Source organism: Lissotriton vulgaris, chromosome 5 (assembly GCF_964263255.1).
Source record: "Lissotriton vulgaris chromosome 5, aLisVul1.2, whole genome shotgun sequence".
Classification (NCBI taxonomy): Eukaryota; Metazoa; Chordata; class Amphibia; order Caudata; family Salamandridae; genus Lissotriton; species Lissotriton vulgaris.
This window is the reverse complement of record NC_141693.1, coordinates 1,776,766,525-1,776,789,958: the sequence shown is the minus strand read 5'-3', so window position 1 is coordinate 1,776,789,958 and position 23,434 is coordinate 1,776,766,525.

Sequence of the window (23,434 nt, the reverse complement as noted above, 5' to 3'; positions counted from 1 at the left end):
ACCTGAAAATAACGTCCAACTAGCAAATACAAGCTCAGCGATAACAGCAGCTGATCTACAAAGGAATCAAGTTGCTCTGCCCCAACACTCTGGGTCCATCATTTCATCGGCTGACTCTGGGTCACGGAACTGGCAAACACATAACACCCAGCCTTGTACAAAATCCATGGGAAGCCCAAAAGCCTTTATAAGCCCAAGGGGAGTAAAAACAGGAAGACAAGATCTAGGACTCACTGGAAACCAAATACCAGCCCCAACCAAAGCAACCGTGTCAACTCATCTACGGGCAGACCAGACAATGACAACAAATGCCCCCGTAGCCCTGATTTCGAATGCGCAGCATCCACGCTGTGAAACCTCTGGTTTAATCGTATGTGCAAGGGATCAAACCCCAGCATGGGAGCACAACCGAGAGGGCTATCAGGCATCAGCAAATGGAACAAGTGGTGCGAAGTGGACAGCAATACTAAATACGGACAACATATCTGGGGGTGCTACCAACCAAGGGGAAGTTTCGGACGCCACATGATTCACCCCAGACTTTACATCCAAAGGAAGTCACAACATCCTTAATAGAGGCAATATCTTGCGATTACTGGCCCACATCCCCTCACTGTCATTCGTGGCAAGCTCTGACCTGAAGTCTATTGAATTTATAGTTGCGGAAGGCACAGGAAAAGAGGCGACGAAGGCGACTTGGGCTTCGGCAGACCTGGCACAAAAGATCCTTATGGAATCCGAGACCTTTAAAAACTGGGCCATCACGATGAAGCCCTTCACAAAGCCAGGATATCCAGATGTACTGTGCTCTGAGAGAAGCCTGAACTCGAGGGAGTACGCAGAAGGCAGTAAAATCTCGGTTCTCAGGGGTGCTGCCGGGCCAAGCTGTATTGGCAGAAATGGGTTCATCGAACTTGCTTACGGGGAACGATATGGAAGACAAGCTCCAAACGGGTGGCAGGAACAAAGACGGTTTGTGAGAACCATAATAAACAGTAATTGACAAGTGAAACAGATAATAACGGAGCACCCACAGAATCAATTGCGTTTATGCTCCTGGAATATAAATGGCCAAGCATCCAAAATGTCGGATTTGGATTTCATAGACTACATTCGATCCTTTGACTTAATTGCGCTACAAGAAACTTGGCTTGCCGAGCCCCCGCACCTTCAGGGGTACCTCTGCTTTTTTTCTGGTGCAAAGAGCTTAGCCAAGTATGGGCACTTAAGAGGAGGTTTGGTAATATATGTAGCTACAACTAGCTTTGTGACGGCAAAAGAAACCGGGCCCTCGGTGACAGCTGCACTCGCAGTTAACCTGACTCTGACAACAGGCCCAGGCAAAGCAACTAATAACTGCATTCTGGTCAACGCTTATATCCATCCCAAAGGAAAGAAAAAAGCAGCGGAGGACTTATATGCATTCATAGAAGAGTGCATCACAGGGGAAAAAACAGCGAACCTAGTACTCACTGGGGATTTCAACCTTAATCTCATGGGAATGACACAAGGGAATTATGGCACAAAACACATCTTGGGCACTGCCACACCAAGGAAAGCCACAAACAGCCAAACGATCAAAACTGGGAAAAAAGGTACTCGATGCATTAGAAAACTTTAACATCAGGACACTAAATGGCAGGTTTGCAGGGGATAACCCGCCAGCCTCAACTTTTCACTCAAGAAAACCGAACACTACACTAGATTATACCTTCATGTCACTTCCACTTTTCCGACACATAATATCCTATCGGATAGGGAACCAAACAGATAGCGATCACTGCCCTCAGGAAATCACCATGGACCTTGCTAAACCAACTTACGAGCGTTCGATGGCTCCTAAAGAGTACATCTATACCGTAAACTTTAGAAAAATTAAGTATTCGGCTGCAACGGGTGAAATCTTGATAGGACTGGCAAAACAACATTACATAGAGCGTACAGGCCTCAACGAAGTAGCGAAATGGGTGCAGTTTACTACCACCCTGGGGCAACATGCAACAAAGCCCAAAGTGCGCACAAAGACAAACAAGCTGGGTACCCTTCCCCGAGCACATAGAGGGAAAATTAAAGAAACAAAAAACTTAATCTCCAACTTAATGAAAGCTGTACAGCTGGACCACAATAACAAAGGGATGTCAGATCAACTCTCTAAATTAATAGCTTCATTAAAAAAACTAAAGTGGGAAGCAACCAGAACTATTGAGGAACAACTTTGGGCAACACTTCATGAGGACATAAAAAAGAACGACGGGGCAAGGTTCTGGAAAACAATAAATTCATTTATGCACCCTGCAAAAATGGAGACCACATCAAACATCACAGAGGCAACCTGGGCAGTTTATCTCGATAACCACTTTAACCGAAATCCGTCAGCTAACCAGAACATGAGTAAACCTATTCCCGGACAAGCCCATGATGTTGGTAACAGGCTACAAAGGTGCCCAATCGACCAGGACACGGTGGGTGACACAGATCATATATTACTGCAACCCAAAATCAAGCGGCAAATAAAGAAAGGAAGAAAGGAAGGTGCGCCGGGTCCAAATGGGATCCTGCCTGTCCTCTTCAAACAAGATATGGACTATTGGGCAGCGGCACTTGAACCCCTTTTTTGGGAGATCAGGTACACTAACATCTTGCCAGACACTTGGAAGGGCTCCATCATTGCCCCCATATATAAAGCAGGGGATAGGGGCCTCCCTCAAAACTACCGGCTAGTTGCCTTAATCGATAATGACGCGAAGTATTTTGCAGGGCTCATATTGGAAGAACTACAGGCATGGGCCACGAGGAAATCTCTTATACCTGTTAATCAAACAGGCTTCGTCAAAGCGGTGGGAACAACAACAAACATATTGACTATGGGTATGCTTATAGATAAGGCAGAGATGAAAAAACTGCCCCGACACCTCTGCTACATTGATTACAAAGCGGCATTTGACAACATCAACTGCAATCTACTATGGACAAAACTAAATGGCTGGGGCATCCCAAAAGTTTTGATGGAGCTGTTAATCAATCTACACAGAGATACCTGGATTCAGATCAAGGTGGGGGACGGCTCAATGCTGTCAAGGCGGATACAAACCAACAACGGCCTTAAGCAGGGCTGCGTGTTGGCCCCCACACTATTCATATATCTCAACAAAAGGAGAGAAAGGGTTTTTAGGGCACTCTTAGTCCCCAAGCAATATACAGGTAATCAAAAGAAGAGTGACCATAAAGATAAGGTGTATAAAGGAGGTGGGTGTTGCACGTGAAGTCTGAGGCCAGTTGTAAGTGGTCCGATGGTAAGACCAAATTTCAAGAAAAAATACACTGTTTTTTCAGGAAACCCTCACTCACCCTATGTTGAATTGTTTATGCTTATCTCGATATTGTATAGCATTGGTCTTAAACGCATGTCTTTTTTATGCTGCATTTTAACTTCTTTTATTGTGTTACTGTATCGCATTGGTTTTAATTAACTGTGCAATGAACTATAAACTGAAACTGAACCTCTGCCTTAAATCTATTTAACAAAATAAACAAAAGGCTACCGCCGAGTGCGCCCCCGTTTTAAACTTCCTGGATTAAAGGGATGCATATGAGGCACAGGATCACTGAAAACAAGAAAGTCAAAGTAGAGTGGAATCAACAATGTCATAAGCAAGCTGTACAGTATCACCCTGGGTGGCGGCAGGCTGGGTTCAGAATGAGTTGCGGTGTACTACCTAATTGGACACCCACCGGAAAATGCTGTGAATAGTGCAATGGTAACAAGAATAGGCACCCGATGGGCAGCCCCTTAGGGGAAGTTCGCAGTATTAGAGGCTAGCTGGGAGGGAAAGCCACTTAGTGTGGTATCAGTGTACCTTCTCCCGGCCCTAGGCGAAGAAGAGCTTGCGGATCTTGGGAAAATCATTGTTTACCTCCCGACGGGAACATTAATAGTAGGGGGGGATTTTAACATGACTAAGGATGACCAGAAAGACAGATATCCCCGGCGCCCCCTAACCCGGCCAACAAAACAAATGGAGGATTTCACTCGAGCACTGAGCCTGACGGATGTGTAGCGCTCCTTGCAACCTGATGTGACACAATAACTCCAGCAAACTCAAAACGCTGCTGCCCGGCTCCTTATGGGTCTCCCCTCAAGAACTTCGGCCAGACAAGCGCTCAAGGCCCTACACTGGCTTCCAGTGCGCCAGAGGGTAGAATTTAAAGCTATGTGCACTGCCCACAAACTCATCAATGGGCTTGGCCCCCCTATTCTGAGAGATATGATCACCCCATACAAAGCCCCTAGACTCCTACGCTCGGACAACGAACGCTTGGCCCTCGTTCCGAGATTCAGGAAGACGCGCACCGGCGGTAGACGGTTTGCAGTAAAAGCGTCCGCAGGATGGAACTCACTCCCCCGCTACCTGCGAATGGAACCCAGCCACCCCATCTTCCGTAAGAAATTAAAAACTTTGCTTTTTCCCAAATAAGCTCCTTCCCACCTCCGGTCTTCACTTGTATCCTTAGCGCGGGGATGCCTCCGGGTCACCAGGCGCTTTATAAATCATTAAATAAATAAATAAATAAATAAATAAATAAATAAACGTTCTATTGAAACGCACACAAGAGCATGTCCCGCATCGATTATTTCCTCACACACCTGACGGACATCGGGCACTTTAGGCATCCAAAGGCTTTGCCGAGAGGCATTTCGGACCACTCCCTAGTGTGGGTTGAGCTTACTTATTTTCAACGCACACACCGAAATACTATAGTGCTTAACCCATGGTTGCTCAGGATCCCAGACATAAGGGAGAGCTTGACTACTCAGACAGAACACTACTTTACTGAAAATGTTGGTTCCGTGGATTCGGAGCAGATTGTGTGGGAGGCATATAAGACAGGGATCAAAGGGCATGCACTAGCATTAAAAGTGGGATATGTCCGAAAGCAGAACCAGCAATTGCTTGCTTTGGAGACTGAGCTTCAACAGTTGGAAACACAAATTACACAATGACCTAGTAAAACCACCACACATCACTTAGCCATCAAACAGCTGGAATACAAAACTTTGGCAGAGGAAAAGACGAGGGCCAGGCTGTTACAAACACAATATAAGGTGTATGAGATGGGAGACAGGGCGGGGAAGATGTTAGCCTGGTTGGAGGGATGATAACAAGGGGAGCGCTGGGTGCCCAGACTGACTCTACCTACAACAGGGCAGATTACTGACCTGCTGGGTGTGGCGGACGCCTTTGCAGACCACTTAGAGAAGGTTTATACATTCTCAACCACGTACAAGTCAGAAGATTCACGTCAACTGTTAGCAGACATGCCTCTACCCACTCTATCCACAGCTGATAGGAATGCCCTTGAGGTAGATTTCTCGGACGACGAAATTTGCAGGGCAATTACTAATATCCATTCAGGGAAGGCAATGGGACCTAACGGCGTCCCTATTGAATTCCTTAAGACTGTCGCCTCGCGAGTCTCTTCCCACCTCAAAAATATGTTTATTGAGAGTGTTGACAAATGTGTTCTACCTGAGGATCAATGACTGGTATCTATTGTTGTCATTCGGAAGCCTGGCAAACCTGCCGATAGTTGCGGTTCTTACAGACAGATCCCCTTGATCAATGGCTAACTGTCTTCTCCCGATAATCTAGTCATTAGTCTATGCTGACCAATCTGGCTTTATGCCTGGGCAAAACATCGCATTGAACATTCGCTGTCTCCACAGTGTTTTGGGGATGCAATGATATATAGAGGAAGATGCTTTAGTGTAGTCCCTCAATGCCTCCATGGCGTTTGACTCCATTGAATGGCCCTATCTCTTTCAGGTGTTAGGGCACCTGGGCTTTAGCCGACATTTCAGGGCTGGATCAGATTGCTCTATATGGAATTACGTGGCCAAGTCAAGGTGAATAATCGTATATCCCAGACGTTTACATTAGGTAGGGGCACCAGGCAGGGTTCCCCGCTATCCCTCCTTATTTTGTCTTTGATCCTGGAATCCTTGGCATCCTGGGTGTGAGGTAATGTCCTACTCAGAGGAGTGAAATGGGAAGAGGGACTTAAAGATACAATATCATTATATGCACATGATATCCCGGTGTATCTGGCATCCCCCCGCGCATCTCTAAATCACCTCCTCAATATCTTCACTAACTTCGGCAAATACTCAGGCTGTGCCATTAATTGGGCTAAATCGGTTTTATTTGTTCTCAAGGGCTCGATTCCTCGACTTCCCACGGGATGTGAACTGGAAGTGGCCACTGATGGTTTTCGCTACCTCTGGATTTTTATTACCCCTGATCCTGAACTTTTTTATGACAAGAATTTATCTACCCTATTGAATAGCCTCTGGAATAATGTCGCTCATTGGAGATCCCTGCCACTTTCGTTGCTAGGCCGGGCGGCCTTGTTTAAAATGCTCTCTCTCCCACTGTTTTTATATGTCCTTCAGAACTGCCCCTGTAAGATTCCCGACTCATATTTTAACAGTATTGACAACTAGGTTAGATCATTGATGTGGAGTGGGAAGGTGCCCCGTATAGCTCTGAATAAATTAACCAAAGGGTGGTACGACGGGGGGATTGCCCTTCCAAATATGCCACCTTACTACTGGGCATCGCAGCTCGTGGTGGTGAACCACTGTATCGCTCTCCATTGGACCCAGCTTATATGCGTGACAAATATCAGATAGGGAGGGAGATTTACCTTGGTGCTTTGTATACAAAGTCCGAAGAGGTAGATATCTGGGCCCCACGGCCTGTACAGTGTAACTCTGCCATCAGGCTACTAAACACTAAGGCTGGGCTGGCGTACTGACTCAGTTCACTCTGTTTTGGTACACCCAGAAGCTAGGACTTTTTTGCCATCAACCAGGGTTCGACAAATGGGATGCGATCGGACTCTCCAACATAGGCCACATTGTTCAAAAAGGTAAAATCCTAACGTTTCAGGAACTGCAGAAGAAATATGAAATGGCTCGAGGGAAACGTTCCTATATTTACAGATCCGTCATGCCCTAATAACCTCTCTCCCGGATATGGATTGCCTTCCGGAATCATCCCCACTGGAAGATCGGCTGCTCTCTGAACCAATCTCAAGCAAGGTCATCTTTTTAACGTATCGCAAACTATGTAATAACTTACCTGATCCTTTTCAGGCTCTCCGCAGACGGTGGCAAGCTGACATTGGAGATATAGATGATGAGGATTGGCAAATAGAGCTAATGTCACCAAGAAAGTCAGCCATTTTGCTTCATTTCCGGTTGATCCAATTAAACTTTTTACATAGAACATACCTCACCAGGGTCACACTGGCAAAAATAGGGACTAGGCAGGGTGCACTTTTCCTGAGGGGTGTCACCAAGAAGCCACCTTCTATCATACTCTTTGGGACTGTCCATCCCTGCGAGCGATTTGGGAGGGGGCAACCACACAAGACAAGAAGCACTTGGGAAGGAGATTAACCTCACTCCACCACTGGGGCTCCTCAATATTTGGGAAGCGACCGATCTCACAGAAGTAGAATAACAATTAGTCACCTTAGGTTACACATTAGTAAAAAGAGCAATAGCAATGAGGTAGGGGGGTACCGGGGCGACCATCGGCGAATGCCTGGGCGGCCGAACTGGATGAATGTATGTTTGAAGAAAAAGAAGTGTTTAAATCTAGGGGATGTCCCAAGAATTGGGACAAACAATGGAGTGAGTGGAATATATATCGAGGGGACCTATGCATATCTCCGACTGTGGAAATGGAAATGTCTAGGAATAATCATTCTGCATCTGATTTGATTGGAGGAGTATATAACTGTATAAAACGCCATACACCTGATGTTTTAAGGTCACCTGATTTGTAACCTAATACATGCAATGATTGGAAGTTTCATTTAATTAAGAAATTATTTAAAAAAATAATAATAATTATCTGTCTGTCTAGAGGGTTGTCTGGTCCTCTCCTGGGAATGGTTTCGGAGCTGGCTGAACTGAGGATACCCTAACCACGAACCTGAAAACAGTTTATTATCCCCTTGGTTTCAGGGTTCTTCACTTACGGCCGGGGAAACTCTAAAACTCAGTGTAAAAGTGTAAGCCTGCTTGCTGCTGGTGGTTGAATGCAAGAGTACAAATTCTAGATTCTGGAGCAAAGAGAAGCGTTCAGCTGCAGACTGGGCTAGAGAGAGTTGGTGAACAACCATAGCCCAGCGAGATAGTCAGTCACCTGGGGCCTCATAGCTGAGTGGCCTCTGCACACCCGCTGTACAAGAGCCAAAAAAGTTGACACTTCTACTATTAGCCCATGAGTACCTGAACGGTTGAAACATCCACTGTGAAGGCCACACTGCCATAAGAGGAAGGGCCCAGTTGCCTTAGTAAGGAAGTGCCCCTTAAAAAAAGAGGACTGAAGAGGAGGAGAGGATGGAGTGGCACTGTCAAAGTTCAGGGGTCATAGCAACCCCCTAGGGCGTAACTACCATTTGTGCAGCAGATGCACTGCACTGGTGCTCTGAGGGACCCATTGAACCCTGATAATTCCTGTATTGTAGTACCCCAAAAGCAATTAAAGGGAGCATTCTCCCGGCTTGCACAACAATACTGGCAACTCCCATGAGGTGGTTGGTGACAGCATTTTCAAGATCGATTCTGTTGGGTTTATGTTTGCATTGTATGACAGAGTTCACAAAGCAGGTGCATAGTCCATACCCTAAAGGGGGCTCCCTTCCGACCCAGGCCAGGTCTATAAAATGTGAGATATCGGAGAGTCAGGGGCCCCCTACCACATTATGCAGGAAGGAGACGTCATTTTCCATAGCGCCGCGGTCGCAAGTGCGAAAGAAGAAGTCACAGAGAGAGCCCATTACTTTCTTCCTAGTTATCACACTGCTGCAGTACGCATTTAGGGCCTCATTTATGAAAAGTGACGCATCGCTACGTGAAAACAGCGATGCGTCACTTTTCATTGCGCCCTCCTTGCGACACCAATGATGCATCATATTTACAGTATGACGCATCATTGCGCAAGGAGTTACAGATATGTCAGTATTTCTGACGTATCTGTATGGCGCAATAGTGACGCATTGCTGGAGTGTGTCACAAAAGTGACGCAACTCCAGCAATGCGTCCTTTTCACATGGGGCTTAGGGCCTGCGTCTGTCTTACGCCTGTTTGAGGCAGGCGTAAGATATTGACACATTTGCATCCTAGAAGTGGCGCAGGGAAATCTTATAGATTTCACTGCGTCACTTCTACGACCCTTTCTTGCGTCAATACGCCCCCCTTGCATACATTATACCTGGCGCAGATATAATGTGGCACAGGTGTTTACAAAGTGACGCATCTTCCTAGATGTGTCACTTTGTAAATATGGCGCAACAATGCACATTTTTTACGCCACTGGTGCGTCACAAAAAGTGACGCACCAGCAGCGCAAAAAAAGTGACGCACAGCCTCATAAATGAGGCTCTTAGATTTTAGTAGGCCAAGGCAACTCCGCCATATGGCAAACAGCTGGCCGCCTGTGAGACAGCAGGCGGTCTCTAGCTGAGCAGGGCTAGAGAGCGGTGTACCTGAGAAGAAGATATTGAGTTCCGTGAGTGCAGCTCAGCAGTAGGGTGTGGTTGGAATCAGGCACTCGGAGCAGCATTGATAGTAAAAACGTGTAATGAGAGGTTTACCGGACAACGCGCACCTTGCTCCGCCCACACCCCCTCCTCGCGACGAACACTTCCTTAGAGCCTTCCAACTGCCACTGTCAGAACGTTGACCTCGAGGGAGGAGGCGGAGGCTCTTTGAGGAGGTCACGGAACGAAGGCGAGGCAGAGGAAGGAGGTAAGGACAAAACGAGAGAAGATGTCACGGGAGAAAATTGAGTGAACATTTACAAGGAAGAAAGAGATGTTGAATTAGTTTCAGATGAATGTGAATGCAGTACGCATGCCTCTTGTTTTTTTCTGACTGGTCTGCTATGGGATGAAGTACTTTGAATCGATCTGCCTTGCCTGGCCTGGCATTTCAGGTTACTCTAAAGAGCAATTTGTGGTTATTTATATTTCCAGCTCCTGCCCTTATCCAGGGAGGGAGTTACATATTTGCACGTTCGTTCGTTCTATGCTTGGATAAACAACTAGGGCCAGGTGAGAGGAACTTCCCAGGACCACAACTGGACGTAAGCCTATTTTTGCAACCCGGTATCTTCTGGTATTCCCGAATAGTAAATATTTTAACCTGCTGCTTCTCTAATACCCACTGTGCGGGTGAACAGTTAGGCCCTGGCAATGTTAAGTGGGGTTCCCTCATTTGTATGTGGGTGTTTGCGAAGGTGAACAAGGAAGTTCAGTGTCACATGAGCACACCTGTGAGGGGCACTACGTAACACCCAGGAGATTGTGCACAGCTGGCTCCCTCTCTCCGCAGCAGGACACACTTTGGGATAGGTCATATTGACTCTTGGGGACCTAGCAGATGGGATGCTGTCAAGGACTCTGCAGAACCTGGGTCACAGATACTGACAGCCTGGGATGGCCAGCACTGCCAGTAGTTTTGCAGACGCACCCACATCTCAGTCCTCAGTGGGAGGCAAGAGTTATGAACCCCATGATGGGGTTTCAATCTGTAATTGCACCTATAAATTTAAGGTCATTCAGGGCCTCACCTAAAGTCACAGAAGCCCCTGCACATATACAAGGAGCGGTGGATGAACCGAAGCGCCATATTTCTTTTGTGGTCTGTCTCAATGCACAAACTGGGGGTGTGTACTTCATCTGGGATCAAAGGCGTGAAATCACTCTGTCTGGTTGTGGACTGATTATATTGGTTGAGGTTGCCTTGTTTTCCCTGAGCAACGCTTCAAACAGCAAGGGGGACAAAAGAGGCCCACTCATTTATCAATGTGGGGTTTGTATCAAGCCATTACCCTAAGACAGAGGTCTTCAATCTGTGGGGCGCGACCCCCAGGGGGGTCGTGGAGTCCTTTGAAGGGGGTGCAGATTCTGTCAGAGCATGCAGTTCCTGGCGTTGGGCTGATTGAGGGTGCTCACAGCGGAGGCCTAATTCACACCGAGGGATGAAAAACATCAAAGCCTCATTAACAAGAGTAAAAGGTCTTTTAAAGACCTGTGAAGTACTCGGTGTGGCTGTGTGTGTGTCCCTGAAGCTGTTTCAGCTGGGCTCACATACACGAGCTGGAGGGGATGGGGGGGGGGGGGGGAGGAGGAGGCTGTAGTGTAGCCCTTTGAGTTCAATGGACGTTGCGCGCCTGGAGCTGTGGGTCCCGTGACACGTCCCATAAATCATTGGTTCAAGTCCCAGGAGCGCTCATACCTGGCGCCTGTGCAGGAGAAATGTGCCTGAGAGTCTGTTCTTCATGGTGAGATGTTGTTACAGGCTATCTGCCCCTTCCACCCGCCCCCAGCAGGGAGGCACAGAGATCCCCTCCCATGAGCGGGAAAGAAGAAGGAAGAAGACGCAGAGAGATACTGCCCCCCCTCCCCACGAGAGAGGCACAGAAAAGGTGGGTGGATTAATGATGGGTGGATGGATGGATGAAAGGGTGGACTGCTGAAGGATGGATGGATGAATGGAAGGATGGAAGGATGAAGGATGGATGGAAGTGTGAAAAGGTGGGTGGATGAATGATGAGTGGATGGATACAAGGGTGGATGGATGGATGAAAGGGTGGATGGATGAAGGATTGAAGGATGAAAGGGTAGATGGATGAAGGATGGATGTATGGATGGATAAATGGTTGCATGGATGGATGAATGATGGATGGGTGGATGTGTGAAAAGATGGGTGGATGAATGATGGGTGAATGGATGGATGAAAGGGTAGATGGTTGAAGGATGGATGTATGGATGGAAGGATGAAAGGGTGGATGGATGAAGGATAGATGTATGGATGGATGGATGAAAGGGTGGAAGGATGATGGATGGATGGATGGAAGGAAGGATGAAAGGGTGGATGGGTGGAAGGATGAAAGGATGGATGGATGAAGGATGGATGTATGGATGAAAGGGTGAATGGATGAAGGATAGATGTATGGATGGAAGGATGAAAGGGTAGAAGGATGAAAGGGTGGACGGATGAATGATGGATGGATGGAAGTATGGATGGATGAAGGATGAATGTATGGATGGATAAAAGGTTGCATGGATGAATGATGCATGGATGGATGTGTGAAAAGGTGGGGGGATGAATGATGGGTGGATGGATGGATGGATGGATGAAAGGGTGGATGGATGAAGGATGGATGTATGGATGTAAGGAAGGATGAAAGGGTGGCTGGATGAAGGATGGATGTATGGATGGATAAAAAGGTTGCATGGATGAATGATGGATGGATGGATGTGTGAAAAGGTGGGTGGATCAATGATGGGTGGATGGATGGAAGGGTGGATGGGTAAAGGATGGATGTATGGATGGAAGGATGAAAGGGTGGATGGATGAAGGATGGATGTATGGATTAAAGGGTGGATGGATGAAGGATGGATGGATGTGTGAAAGTGTGGGTGGATGAATGATGGATGGATGGATGTGATGAGGTCTAACAGGTGCATTTATGGTTGTCAAAAGTTGATAATGAGGAGTACCAGTTTCTATAAACTTTTGTCAGAAGGGGGTCCTTACACCTAAAAAGGTTTTACAAGGGAGTCTCGGCATCAAAAAGTTTGAAGACCTCTGCCCTAAGACCACATATGTGGGTATCCAGGAGGTAGGCCAGACCCCCCTGGCCATTCACCATAAACCCAGAAGAGATTAGCCAAGATCTTTGGAACAAAGCTCTTGTGTTACTGTTCTACGAAGACTTAAATGATCAGTATTGGTGTTGTTTAGACGGCCATAGGTTTGTAATGAGCCTTACCTGAGAATCAAGTGGAGAGCCTTTCAAATACTGTAAACTTGATTCAAAATCGTCCAGTGAAAATGGAGATATTTACCCTGGTAGGCCTACAGCTACGTTTGGAATTCATGACAGATAATTTAGGAACTTATACCGAGCTATAGAAATACACAAGGATTCTATGACAGTCTCAGATTTCCCTGACAACTAACACCCCTAATAACCCTTTCTGATTATGTGAATTAAAAGAAACCGATTTTGCTCTCACAAATGACCTTTTTTTGTGTGCAAAAAAATCATTATAATAAGGTCTTGTGAGCCCTAATGCTAATGATAGACAAATAATCAAAAATACTTTAGTGATGACGAAATTCTATATATTTTGGAGCTATAATCTCGGCAGTTCTGTGCACAGATTCAGCTATCCTGGCATCAGGGTTTGAACGATTGAGAGTGATAGAGACCTGTGGTGTCCCCCATATTTCTCAAGGTCATTCGGAGAATAACTTTCTTCGAAGGCCATTGTAAAACATGTAGGAAGTCTGGTGCCTTAACAGCAGATTCTCCTTCACTAAAAGGCATCTTCTATTTGTCAGATATTCTGTTATTTAAATATTGGTTTAGAATGAAACTCAGGTGTGTTATGTGCCAGGAGAAATCATGCAAGTAATCAATACTATCATGCTGGGTGGGCAAATACATTTCTAGATTTTAAAGAATAATTTAAATCGTACAAATACATTAAAAATGATTTTAACGAAGAAGCCATAATACGTCACTTCTTTCCCATCTTGTATAAATAGCTTGGTTTTAAACGATTCCTCTCTTCCACATAAACACCCATTTCACTTATTGAAAATAAAAGCATAGACAATATTTTTGGGGAAGTCTCTCCCATCATAGCTGATCGAAAATAATGCAGAGTTGATTAATTAAACTGTCGTCTCCATTTATACAGAATAGGTATAATTTCAAGGGAGAAGGTGGCCGATGTTTTCATCTTTTGCGCTTCTTAAACTCTCATAATTTGAGTTCTTTGCGAACCCCTTCAGAAATTCCTGTTATGCAGCCATAATCTTGAGTAATTCTGGATTTTGAAGTTACATGAAGCATGCACATTTTTTTGCCATTTCACATAAATCAATTTTTTGTGCTTTTTCCCTGCGGGGATTAGATGGAGGAGAACATATCTTGCTTTAACACTTTCTTCCTGAAGAAGTCTCCTTGTGTTATGTTGTGTGGCTTTTGTAAATGAGATATGTTCTCGTATGTAATTTTCAGATGTCGTACTGATCAACGTTCTTTCACATGATGTAAGGAATTTTTATGAAAATAATATTTTGCATATATAGCACACTTCTATTCATTTCTACCTGTTCAAAAAGGTTTCGCTGAAGTATTTCTATCTACCCATTAAAAAGGAAATTCGGACCATTGTACAATGAATAGTAGGTTTAGTTGTGTGTTACTCATGGAAAAAACAACTATTAGCAGGTTTAATTAAAAGATTCCAACAGAAAAGGCAAATATTCCCATTTTAACTCACTGGAGTGTCATATTCAGCCCACTGCTGTGGACTAATGCTGGCTATTCAGGCCTAGTCAATGCATGCCCTGCTTAAACTTGCAAGTAGATTTGCTTCAATGTTGGCCCTGCCTATGGCAGACCTCGTCAGAGAAGAGCTGACAACACTCGGATGGCAATGATAGGTGTGCACAATTCATATCTATCAAAAAATTGGCATTTTTGACTCATTTGGAGTGAACTCAATCTTCGTCTTTCAAAGGTTGCATGGGGTATACATAACTCAGCAACCTCTTGTATGTTATCTTCTTGTCTGATATTATTTCTCTCATTGTGGCAATATCCCTGTCTTTAGAATGGTGGTCTGCTTATATTCATGTCACCATCTGTATTATTAGTTCTAATTCATTTATGTATATTTGGCTTTGGGTAAACACACACAGCACACCGCTGTCCTTGAGGTTACCTACGTTTGTGCAATGAAAATGAGAAACATGATAATCCTGCCACCAAGCAGTAATGAACGCTGCAGCATAGTGCTAACAACCATCCTAAAGTCCAACCAAATACATTAAGCAGATTCATTTACACACATCAATACTGCAGAGATCCAACACAGCACAGATGTGTTATGTAGATGACACAGATGTGCCTTATATTTGGGCGAGCCTGAGCTTATTGCCTTCTTGGTAGCTAACGTCTTCAGAGATAGAGCTTTGGGCCAGTCTCTTTAAAACGCCCTTTATCAATTTCTACGAGGGATATTACATGGTACTATCTCCTTAAAGGGGAATAAAAAGAAACTCTTGGCTACAGATAATCTGTAGTTTTCCTCTGGCTTTGCTAGACTCATGCTGGAAGTTTGCTGACTTGAAAGACAAACATTGGCAAAGCCGATAGGTCTCGCCTATGCAACAGCTATTACTGTACCAATGTGTTTTAACCATGTTGTACAGCAGCGTTGCTTCTGCATGGCTAAAAGTTAGTGACATAGAGGAGAGTGGCACAGAGTCGAGTGGTGTATAATGGAGTGGCGAAGTTGTAGTGGGGTGGCGAATAGTGCCCTGTCGTGGTGTGGAGAGGAGTAGAGTCATAGAGTTGAGTGGAGTTGCACAGAGGGAAGTGGTGTATTGTGGCACAGAGTGGAGTAGAGTGTCATAGAGTGGAGTGTAGTAGAGTGGTTTAGAGTGTCTTAGAGTGGAGTGGTGTAGGGTGTCTTAGACTTGGGTGGCGTAGAATGTTATAGAGCGGAGTGGTGTAGGCTGGAGTACAGTGGAGTAAAATAGAGTGTCAGAGAGTGGAGGGGCATACTGCCACATGCATCAAGCTAAAAACCGGTCGCAAACGGGCAGATTCTCAGAATCTACCCCTTTGCGACCGGTATTTTTGCATTTGGGATGCATCATCCCAAATGCAAAAATCGCAATTTAAGGAATCTCTAAATTGAGATTCCTTAAATTGCGATTGCATTTAAGGAATCCCAAATTGAGATTCCTTAAATGCAATGCATCAAAGTCAAAAAATGAGCGATTTCGCTAATAGGAGTAGCAAATTACCATGAAGTTGAACTTCATGGTAATTTGCAAAAACTTTGAAAAATGCACTTTTGTGCATTTTTCAAAGTTTCATGTTGCGCACACACATGCCCTAAGGGCATGTGTGTGCGGAATATATGTGCACAAATCAATTTCAGGGGGGGGTGCAACAATGTATCCTTTGGACACCCCTGCACCCTTGAAATTGCATTCTCAATTTGCGATTCGCTAATTGCGATTCGCAAAATTGAGAATGTCTTCCCATTCATCCCTATGGGCCTCTAGGCGACTTGCAATTTGCGAGTCACAATTAAGGAATATTAAGAACCTCGCTATTTTCTTTGTGATTTCTTCATTTATAGCCTTTTGCTATTCCTTATTAGCGAATCCTTATTTTTCGCTAATAAGAAATCGCAAATGGCATTGTTGATGCATGTGGGCCATAGAGTTGTGGTGCATACAGTTAAGTAAAGTGTTATAGAGTGGAGTAAAGTGGAGAGGCATAGAGTGGAGTGGCATAAAATGGAGTGGAGTAGAGTGGAGCGGTGTAGCGCAGATTGGAATAAAGTATGAGAGTGGAGTGGCAAATTTGTTGTATAAATAGGGAAATTTTACAACATTTTTGCAGTCCTTTATTTTGCAAACTTAAAATAAAAAAATGTCCCCTGGGCCCACCCCGTGCCTCATTTGGGGCAGGCCAAAAACAAACATGTAAACAGCACACAATCAATAATGTGTGGAAATGGCGTCACCTAGTGTACTGATATGTTTTGATCGTTTTATAATATTTGTTTCCACTACACTTCCGAATTACCAAAAAAGTGCTTCATTTGTGCTTTTGTAATTCTGAAATATTTGCACAATTCATTTACAAACAGTTACATTTTGTTGTCTACTAGAAAAAACTTTTTTCCCCAGTACCCAAAAACATCCTCACATAAATCCTTTCACTTTGAAGTCAGAAAAAGAGCCTGACATTTGTCCTCTGTCTTTGAACGTGTTTACAATAAGCCAGGACTTGTGGAAGAAAACACGAAACGATAGTGTAGAATGTTTGCTTCACTAGAGCAGGGATGTCCATCCTTTTGTGTAAAAAGAGCTAGTTATGGTCAATCAAATTCATTGCGACCTAATAATATTAGTAGTGTTGCAATAATGACCATATCAGACAATTACATTAGTGGCCATCATATACAAGATTACCAGCAGTGATCACCTCAGTGCATGAGGCAGGCCTGCCTGCAGTAATGTAAAATAGGCGTTATCAATTTTAGCAATAAGTCAACTTTACTATTCTTTGGAAATTCAGCCATTTGGTCTCCAAATATCAATTTATGAGTTCTGAAACTTCATAAATACACAATGTTTGCATTCATATATATAAATCCAACCATGCAAGTGTTCCAATTTAGTAGGCTAGTATGCACACAGCAGAACTACTTACAGGTAGCTGGGGAGCTACCTGTAGCTCACAAGCTACTTGTTGGAGAGGCCTGCACTGGGGTCACGGAGCATGCTGGACAACCTAAAACAAATAAAGCCAGCAAATAGAAAGTCAGAAAATGTTAGTTACAGTCTGCAAAGCCAATGGTAAGCAATGGGCAGAATGCATTCCCAGGGAAGCTTTCAGAATGTCCACAAAAAGTGTTTTCACAACCTGACAGCTATGCTGACTGGAAGGCTTCAACCTAAAAAGGGAGGACATGCTTTCCAACCCTTATAACTTGTTAACTGTTCAAGAAATATAAGGATAAGTCTTGCTAAAGTGTTATTAAAAATTATTAAGATCTACACCTTCCATTTGCTGCTCAACTAATCTAGATCTCAAAATCAAATTATTACAGGGCCTTGCTAATCTCTTCCCTGAGAAAATTGTGAATGTGAGGATTCTTATTACTACAGAGAACATCCGAAAACTCAAACTTCTGTCATGTTGACTGTCTTCCTCAAACACCTATAGCTTGTCTTTATCATTTTATTTCAAGCTCATGAGGATATTTTTTAGATATCATTGCTAAGACCCATCCCTCTGGTTCTCCTTCGAATCTTAGGTCCAGTAGCCCATTGTTAACACATTAACCTTCACTTTCTTTTTAGTAACTCATTGGCTAATGCCAGTTTCCATGAGAGCTGAAAATCAGCCATTGTCAAACTTACATATTTCCCATCTTCTACACTGAGCCAAGAATTTGGAAAAAATAGTGTTTTATTAGCCTCACAACTTTAAGAAGCAGTAGAGACACAGAGCTTGTGGCTGTATAATTACTGAATGACCATTATAGATTAATTGATTATGTCAGGGTTTGGGTCATTTTGTAACCTTTCAGCTGCCTTCAACCCCATCGACCATTCCATTTTACCACAGTTTAAAATGCAGGTATCACAGGTACAGTGCTTCGTTTCTGACTGATCAATATCAGTCAGAGACCTTACCTCTTTTAAGTAAACACCACAAAGCTCTCAGATTGGTGTCGTACAGAGGTTGATTCTGTTGCCCCTTTTATTTAACATCTATATGCATCCACTGGTTCACCTCCTTAATTGCAAGGTGTCTAGATTTTAAATGTTAGTCATAACCTGGGTATCTAAATCAACTCCAACCTGGCCCTCAACAAACAATTAACAAGCATTTCTAGATCTTGTTGCTGAGGGTCCATTGTAGACTTCATCAATGTTGTTTTCAACTTCCTGTGAGTAATTCTCTGGTGCAATCAAGACTGGATTATGGAATTGCTATTTACCCCACTATTCCTCAAAACCAATTCTCAAATGACTAAATTTCATTCAAAATGCATCAACCTGCTTAAACAGTGGGTTGCCTAGATTTGACCACATTTTGCCAATTGTTGTCAATAGTAGCTCTTTTCGTGGTTTCTTGATTTTCTGGCTGCTAAATGTATTTGTTACACATGAAAGCAACTGGAATTTTCGAAGAGATAGGGGGAAGAAAGAAATGTGGATCCTATCATGAGAGTAGATGTTCCACCACAACCTCTTGGGCATCCAAAGATATTGGATTAGACGTCTCACTCACTTATCATGACATGCTTCATCATCTGCACTATCCACACCCTGGTAGGATGATGCCACCAGGGTGGACTCAAACAAAGATAGAATGGGAGTTCTTAAATGGATAGCAGGTATCCAGATGAAAGGCATACAGTTAAAAATACCTACAGGTATACCCTAAAAGTTTCCATTATTTATAAGGTACCTGGGGTATGGATACAACAGTTTGTTATGTTTTTTTATAAAAAATACTTTTTCAATTAAACCTCCTTTATTTGTGTCAACATGTTTTGTCCCCCGCTATGAGCCCGGTCGGATCTTGGGCCTTCATCAGGGCTTGTCAGATGTATCCCTACCTTTCTATGCATGCACACGAGGCTTAAGGCTCTCACCTGTCTTGGTCTTCTATCATGAGGATTTTACTGTATTCTTGATTTCCAAGGGTCATGCGATTCCGGAGAGTAGTGCCGTCTTTTAGTCTCACTTTCCTAAAAGAACGAGCACCATGGGAGTACCTAGTGTCGTCTCGCAGACCATCGCCAAACTCTCTCCTTTGGTTTAGTCTGCCTTGGTGGTATCATTCTACCAGGGTGTGGATAGGTGCAGATGATGAAGCATGTCACACTAAGTGAGTGAGGCGTTTAATCCAATATCTTTGGATACCCAAGAGGTTGAGGCGGAACATCTCTCATGATAGGATCCAAATTTCTTTCATCCCCCTATCTCTTCATAAATTCCAGTTGCTTTTTTATGTAACTACTGATGCTGGGAGAGTGCATTTGGTCTCACTGTCTCTCACTCTCTACATTGTGATAACATGCTAAATTTACTTGGCACAAACCATCTTGATGTTTAAGTTCAGCCCTTCTATTCCTACATTCTGTATTGAGAGATAGGACAGTTACCTTCACCGATGGATGTTGCTTTATGGCTGCTATTAAGAATGGAATCTTCTTCGCTGGCTCTGCAATGCATATTCTCCCTACATTGCTGCGGAAAATTATGAAAGACCTACTTGTTCAACTACCAAATGATCCAAAGAGGCAATATGTTTTGGTAGTTGTTGCAGTACATTAAAACTTGAGTGCACCGGTGCTCAACAAATACAAGTAACAAAACAATCACCACTGCAGTTCTCACCATGATACACCATTTACAATTATTGAACTGAATACACTGGTCAAAACTAACATGTTTTAAAAATTGCACAAATATGCAATACAGCTAGGTGAACACAGGAATCCCCAGTGATGGCAGTCCAAGCCTGGAAAAAAATTGCCAGATGGCCCCCCTACCTTTAGAAGCGAAGAAGGTAGGATACTCATTGGAAACTTTGGAGGTGCTGCCACCTCTGGCTCCTCTATGTCTGCCATGCCTTCCTCTGGTGGGGTAGAAGTTTGCAAATTTGGCCTGGTCCTGGTATTGGCCTTGGTGGGATCCTTGTCCTCTGTGAGTGTATTGATTAGGGCTGCCGGTCTAGCCGCCCCTTCCTCGACCGGCCCCACGGAAAACCCAGAAGTGAAACACCTTTTTAATAGAAGATTGCGCCTTATCTAGTGAGGTAAAGGTGTTCACGAATTTTCCCAGCTCTATAATGGAAGGTTCCCCGAAGAGGCCACACAATTGGACCCACTTCCGAGTCCGCCAGATCCCCAAGTTTGAGGTCAACCTTGATAAGCAAGGACCTGCACCGCTGGGTAGACAAGGAGGTGGTGGCGTTGCCCAAGAAAACCATGGTGCGTTGCGCCTATGCGGACAGGGTATCTGGGGAGATGAGGGAGTCCGAAGATTTTGCCTCCTCGGCCATGTCCAAGATCTTTGTGAGTGGGCCCAGAGTGTCCAGCAGCTTGTCCTGGCAAGCCCGCCAAGACTTCTCTATCCCTTTTTTGGGGGTTATTAACGAACTTCTGCAGGAAGGTGGCCATTCGTGGGTCTATATTAGGTGTTAGGGCCACTTTGCCCTCCAAGGATGGGTGGGGGCATTCCACCTTGATGCAATTGCGGGCGTCCTTCTCCAGAGGTTTCTGAATGCAGCTTGCCACGCATTGAGCGACTTTATTGGATGGAGCCCATTCCAAAGTACTCAGGTGAAGGATCTCATCCGGATCCAGCAGGTCTACACATAGGCCCTGGTCGTCCTGAGCAGTAGGGCGCGAGCGGGGGGTTGGGACAAGGGGAGCAGGGTCAAGAGGGACATGCATCGTCATCTGTGTCCCTGTGATCCCCATTGGCGGGGTCAGAGGGGGACACTTGGGGTGGGTGGGACGCAGTACTGGCCAAAAAAGCTTGTTTAAGCCTATCGAAAGCATCAATGTCTACTGCCGCATCGCAGAGACGTTTCGCTGATGGAGGCTGTGAGTCAAGGGGGGAGGTGCATTTGGCAGTTCTGGGGCTGCGGGGCCCGGAATGGACCCTGCCAATTTGTTACAAGCCTGTGCGATTTGCCGTGAAAGGCGCTCTTCCAAAGGGGCCATAGCCTCTGAAACTGCCCAATATATTAATGCGTCTACCGCATTGTAAAACTAATCATCCCACGGGAGTGCACTAAGGCGGTCCTCCTCCTCCCCTCGGTCCTCAATGTAGGATTCCATAGTGGGAAATATGCCCTGCCGCCCTTGAAATATAATATACTGCAGCTTAAAAGGCTGTTAGCTGGGAAAGATCTCAAACAGCAGGATATGCCTGTTGGGAGGGCTGGCTGTTAGCCTATGCTCAATGCGGGTAAGCCTCGCCTTTAACAGGGCCAGATCTCTGGACCCTGCAGCCCTGGTGCACAAGATAAGGGGCAACCTCGTCTGGGAGAAGGTCCCAGCAGGAAAGGCGCATGCTAAAGTACAGACTCCCTCATGGGGAGCGTTAAAAGCCTATTTCACTGATACAGACCCAGAGAACAGGACGTAACAATTTATGTTACACTATGGCAGTACCGACCCACTTACACGGGGGAGGACTCTACAGATGGGCAAGACTCACTGCGGCTCTACAACTCTGATTCCCAAGGAATGCACAGAATGCGGAGCGCACGCCACGGGCGATTGGCGCCAATCGGGCATCCCCTGGCAGCGGAGGACCACTCCGCGGAGTCTGCACCATACAGTTGTGGCCGCGAAGGAGCTGAAAACACTCCAGTGGCCGAATCAGGCCCTCCCGAGTAGCGAGAATGCCCAAGAGAAAAACCCTAACGGGTCCCAATTAAGCACAAAAACAACAGGGATACAATATTGCACAAAAGGATCTTAACAGGAGCAGAGCATATGCAAAAACGCACAGTGGCAATAATGCACTTAACTTAAACACACATTTTAAGCAAAGCAATTACAGCAAAACTCCTACTGACAAGCTCAGTGTGAGGTAATGAAAGGCACACTTATCTCTGGCTGCGAGCAGCGAAGAAAGAGGAGGAAGGGCCAATGACAAGGGACTATGATCCGGCTGAAGTCTCCTGATTGGTTGAAAGTGGAAAGTCTACCTATTGGACTCTATTGTTGTGTTTCTTTGTGACATTCCCAAGGACACATGGGAATGATAGTTTCTTGTGTTTTACTTTGAATGGCTGCTATTCAATAAAGCGAAGAAAGAATAGCATAGTCCTCGCCTCCGGCCCTGACATAGAATTACTATATGGCCAACATAATTACAAATAGGTACTTCTATGGGGCTAGGAAGCAGAATATTTCCCTAGTTGTAAATTACATCGTTATGATGTTATAATTCACGAGACATGCTGACAGCTAATTCTATTTGGATTTTTGTTTCAAGAAATTAATAAAAGTCTTATTCTCCAAAATTTTAAAAAGTTTTTAATAATAGCAGCTAGTAATTTAATCTTCAAATTCTAAGTGTGTTTTTTCCCAGAAACACACATATTTTCAAATTATTTGAGAATAGAATTTTTGGTATATAACCAATTTCCTAATTCTTATATGTTTCAGGAAGACTGGGGTTCAATAGAATAATTCTCTTCGTGGTCTACTAGCTAGCCAGTTAGTTTTTAGGTCTCGCCTAGACAGCGCATGCGCTGTCTCTTTGAGACCTGCTGTATTTAGAATATGGGCTACAAGAACCACCCATCTTTTTCTTTGGTTCCTCCTACTGACCTGTGTAAACGCCAGCTTTTGATTGGTGAATACACTTAGTAGTCCCCCCTTTTTGACATTTGCAACCTTCCATGAGGGCTACCCGTTACATGTGCTCTTCCGCTTTCATTTTATCTTGTGAGTACTCTATTTTTGTTGACTTTTCCCATTTTCAGCGAACACACACGTCATTTGAATTTCTTTGTTTCTGGCTCATCAGACGTCCGAGGGCGCCTGTTCTGTGCACTTACCCCTCCCGCGTTGCCTTTCAAGCTAACAAGCATACAGCATTTGCATTTCTTTGTTTTGTGCTATTCATGCGCACTTCCTCCTCCCCCACGTCTTCTTTTGCAACAGCTCTTTTACCTGTATATGTTCAACCATGGTTTAATTTTATTTGTTATGCGTTTTAATTATTACCATAGGCATGTTTTTTGTAGAGCCATCACTGAGACCC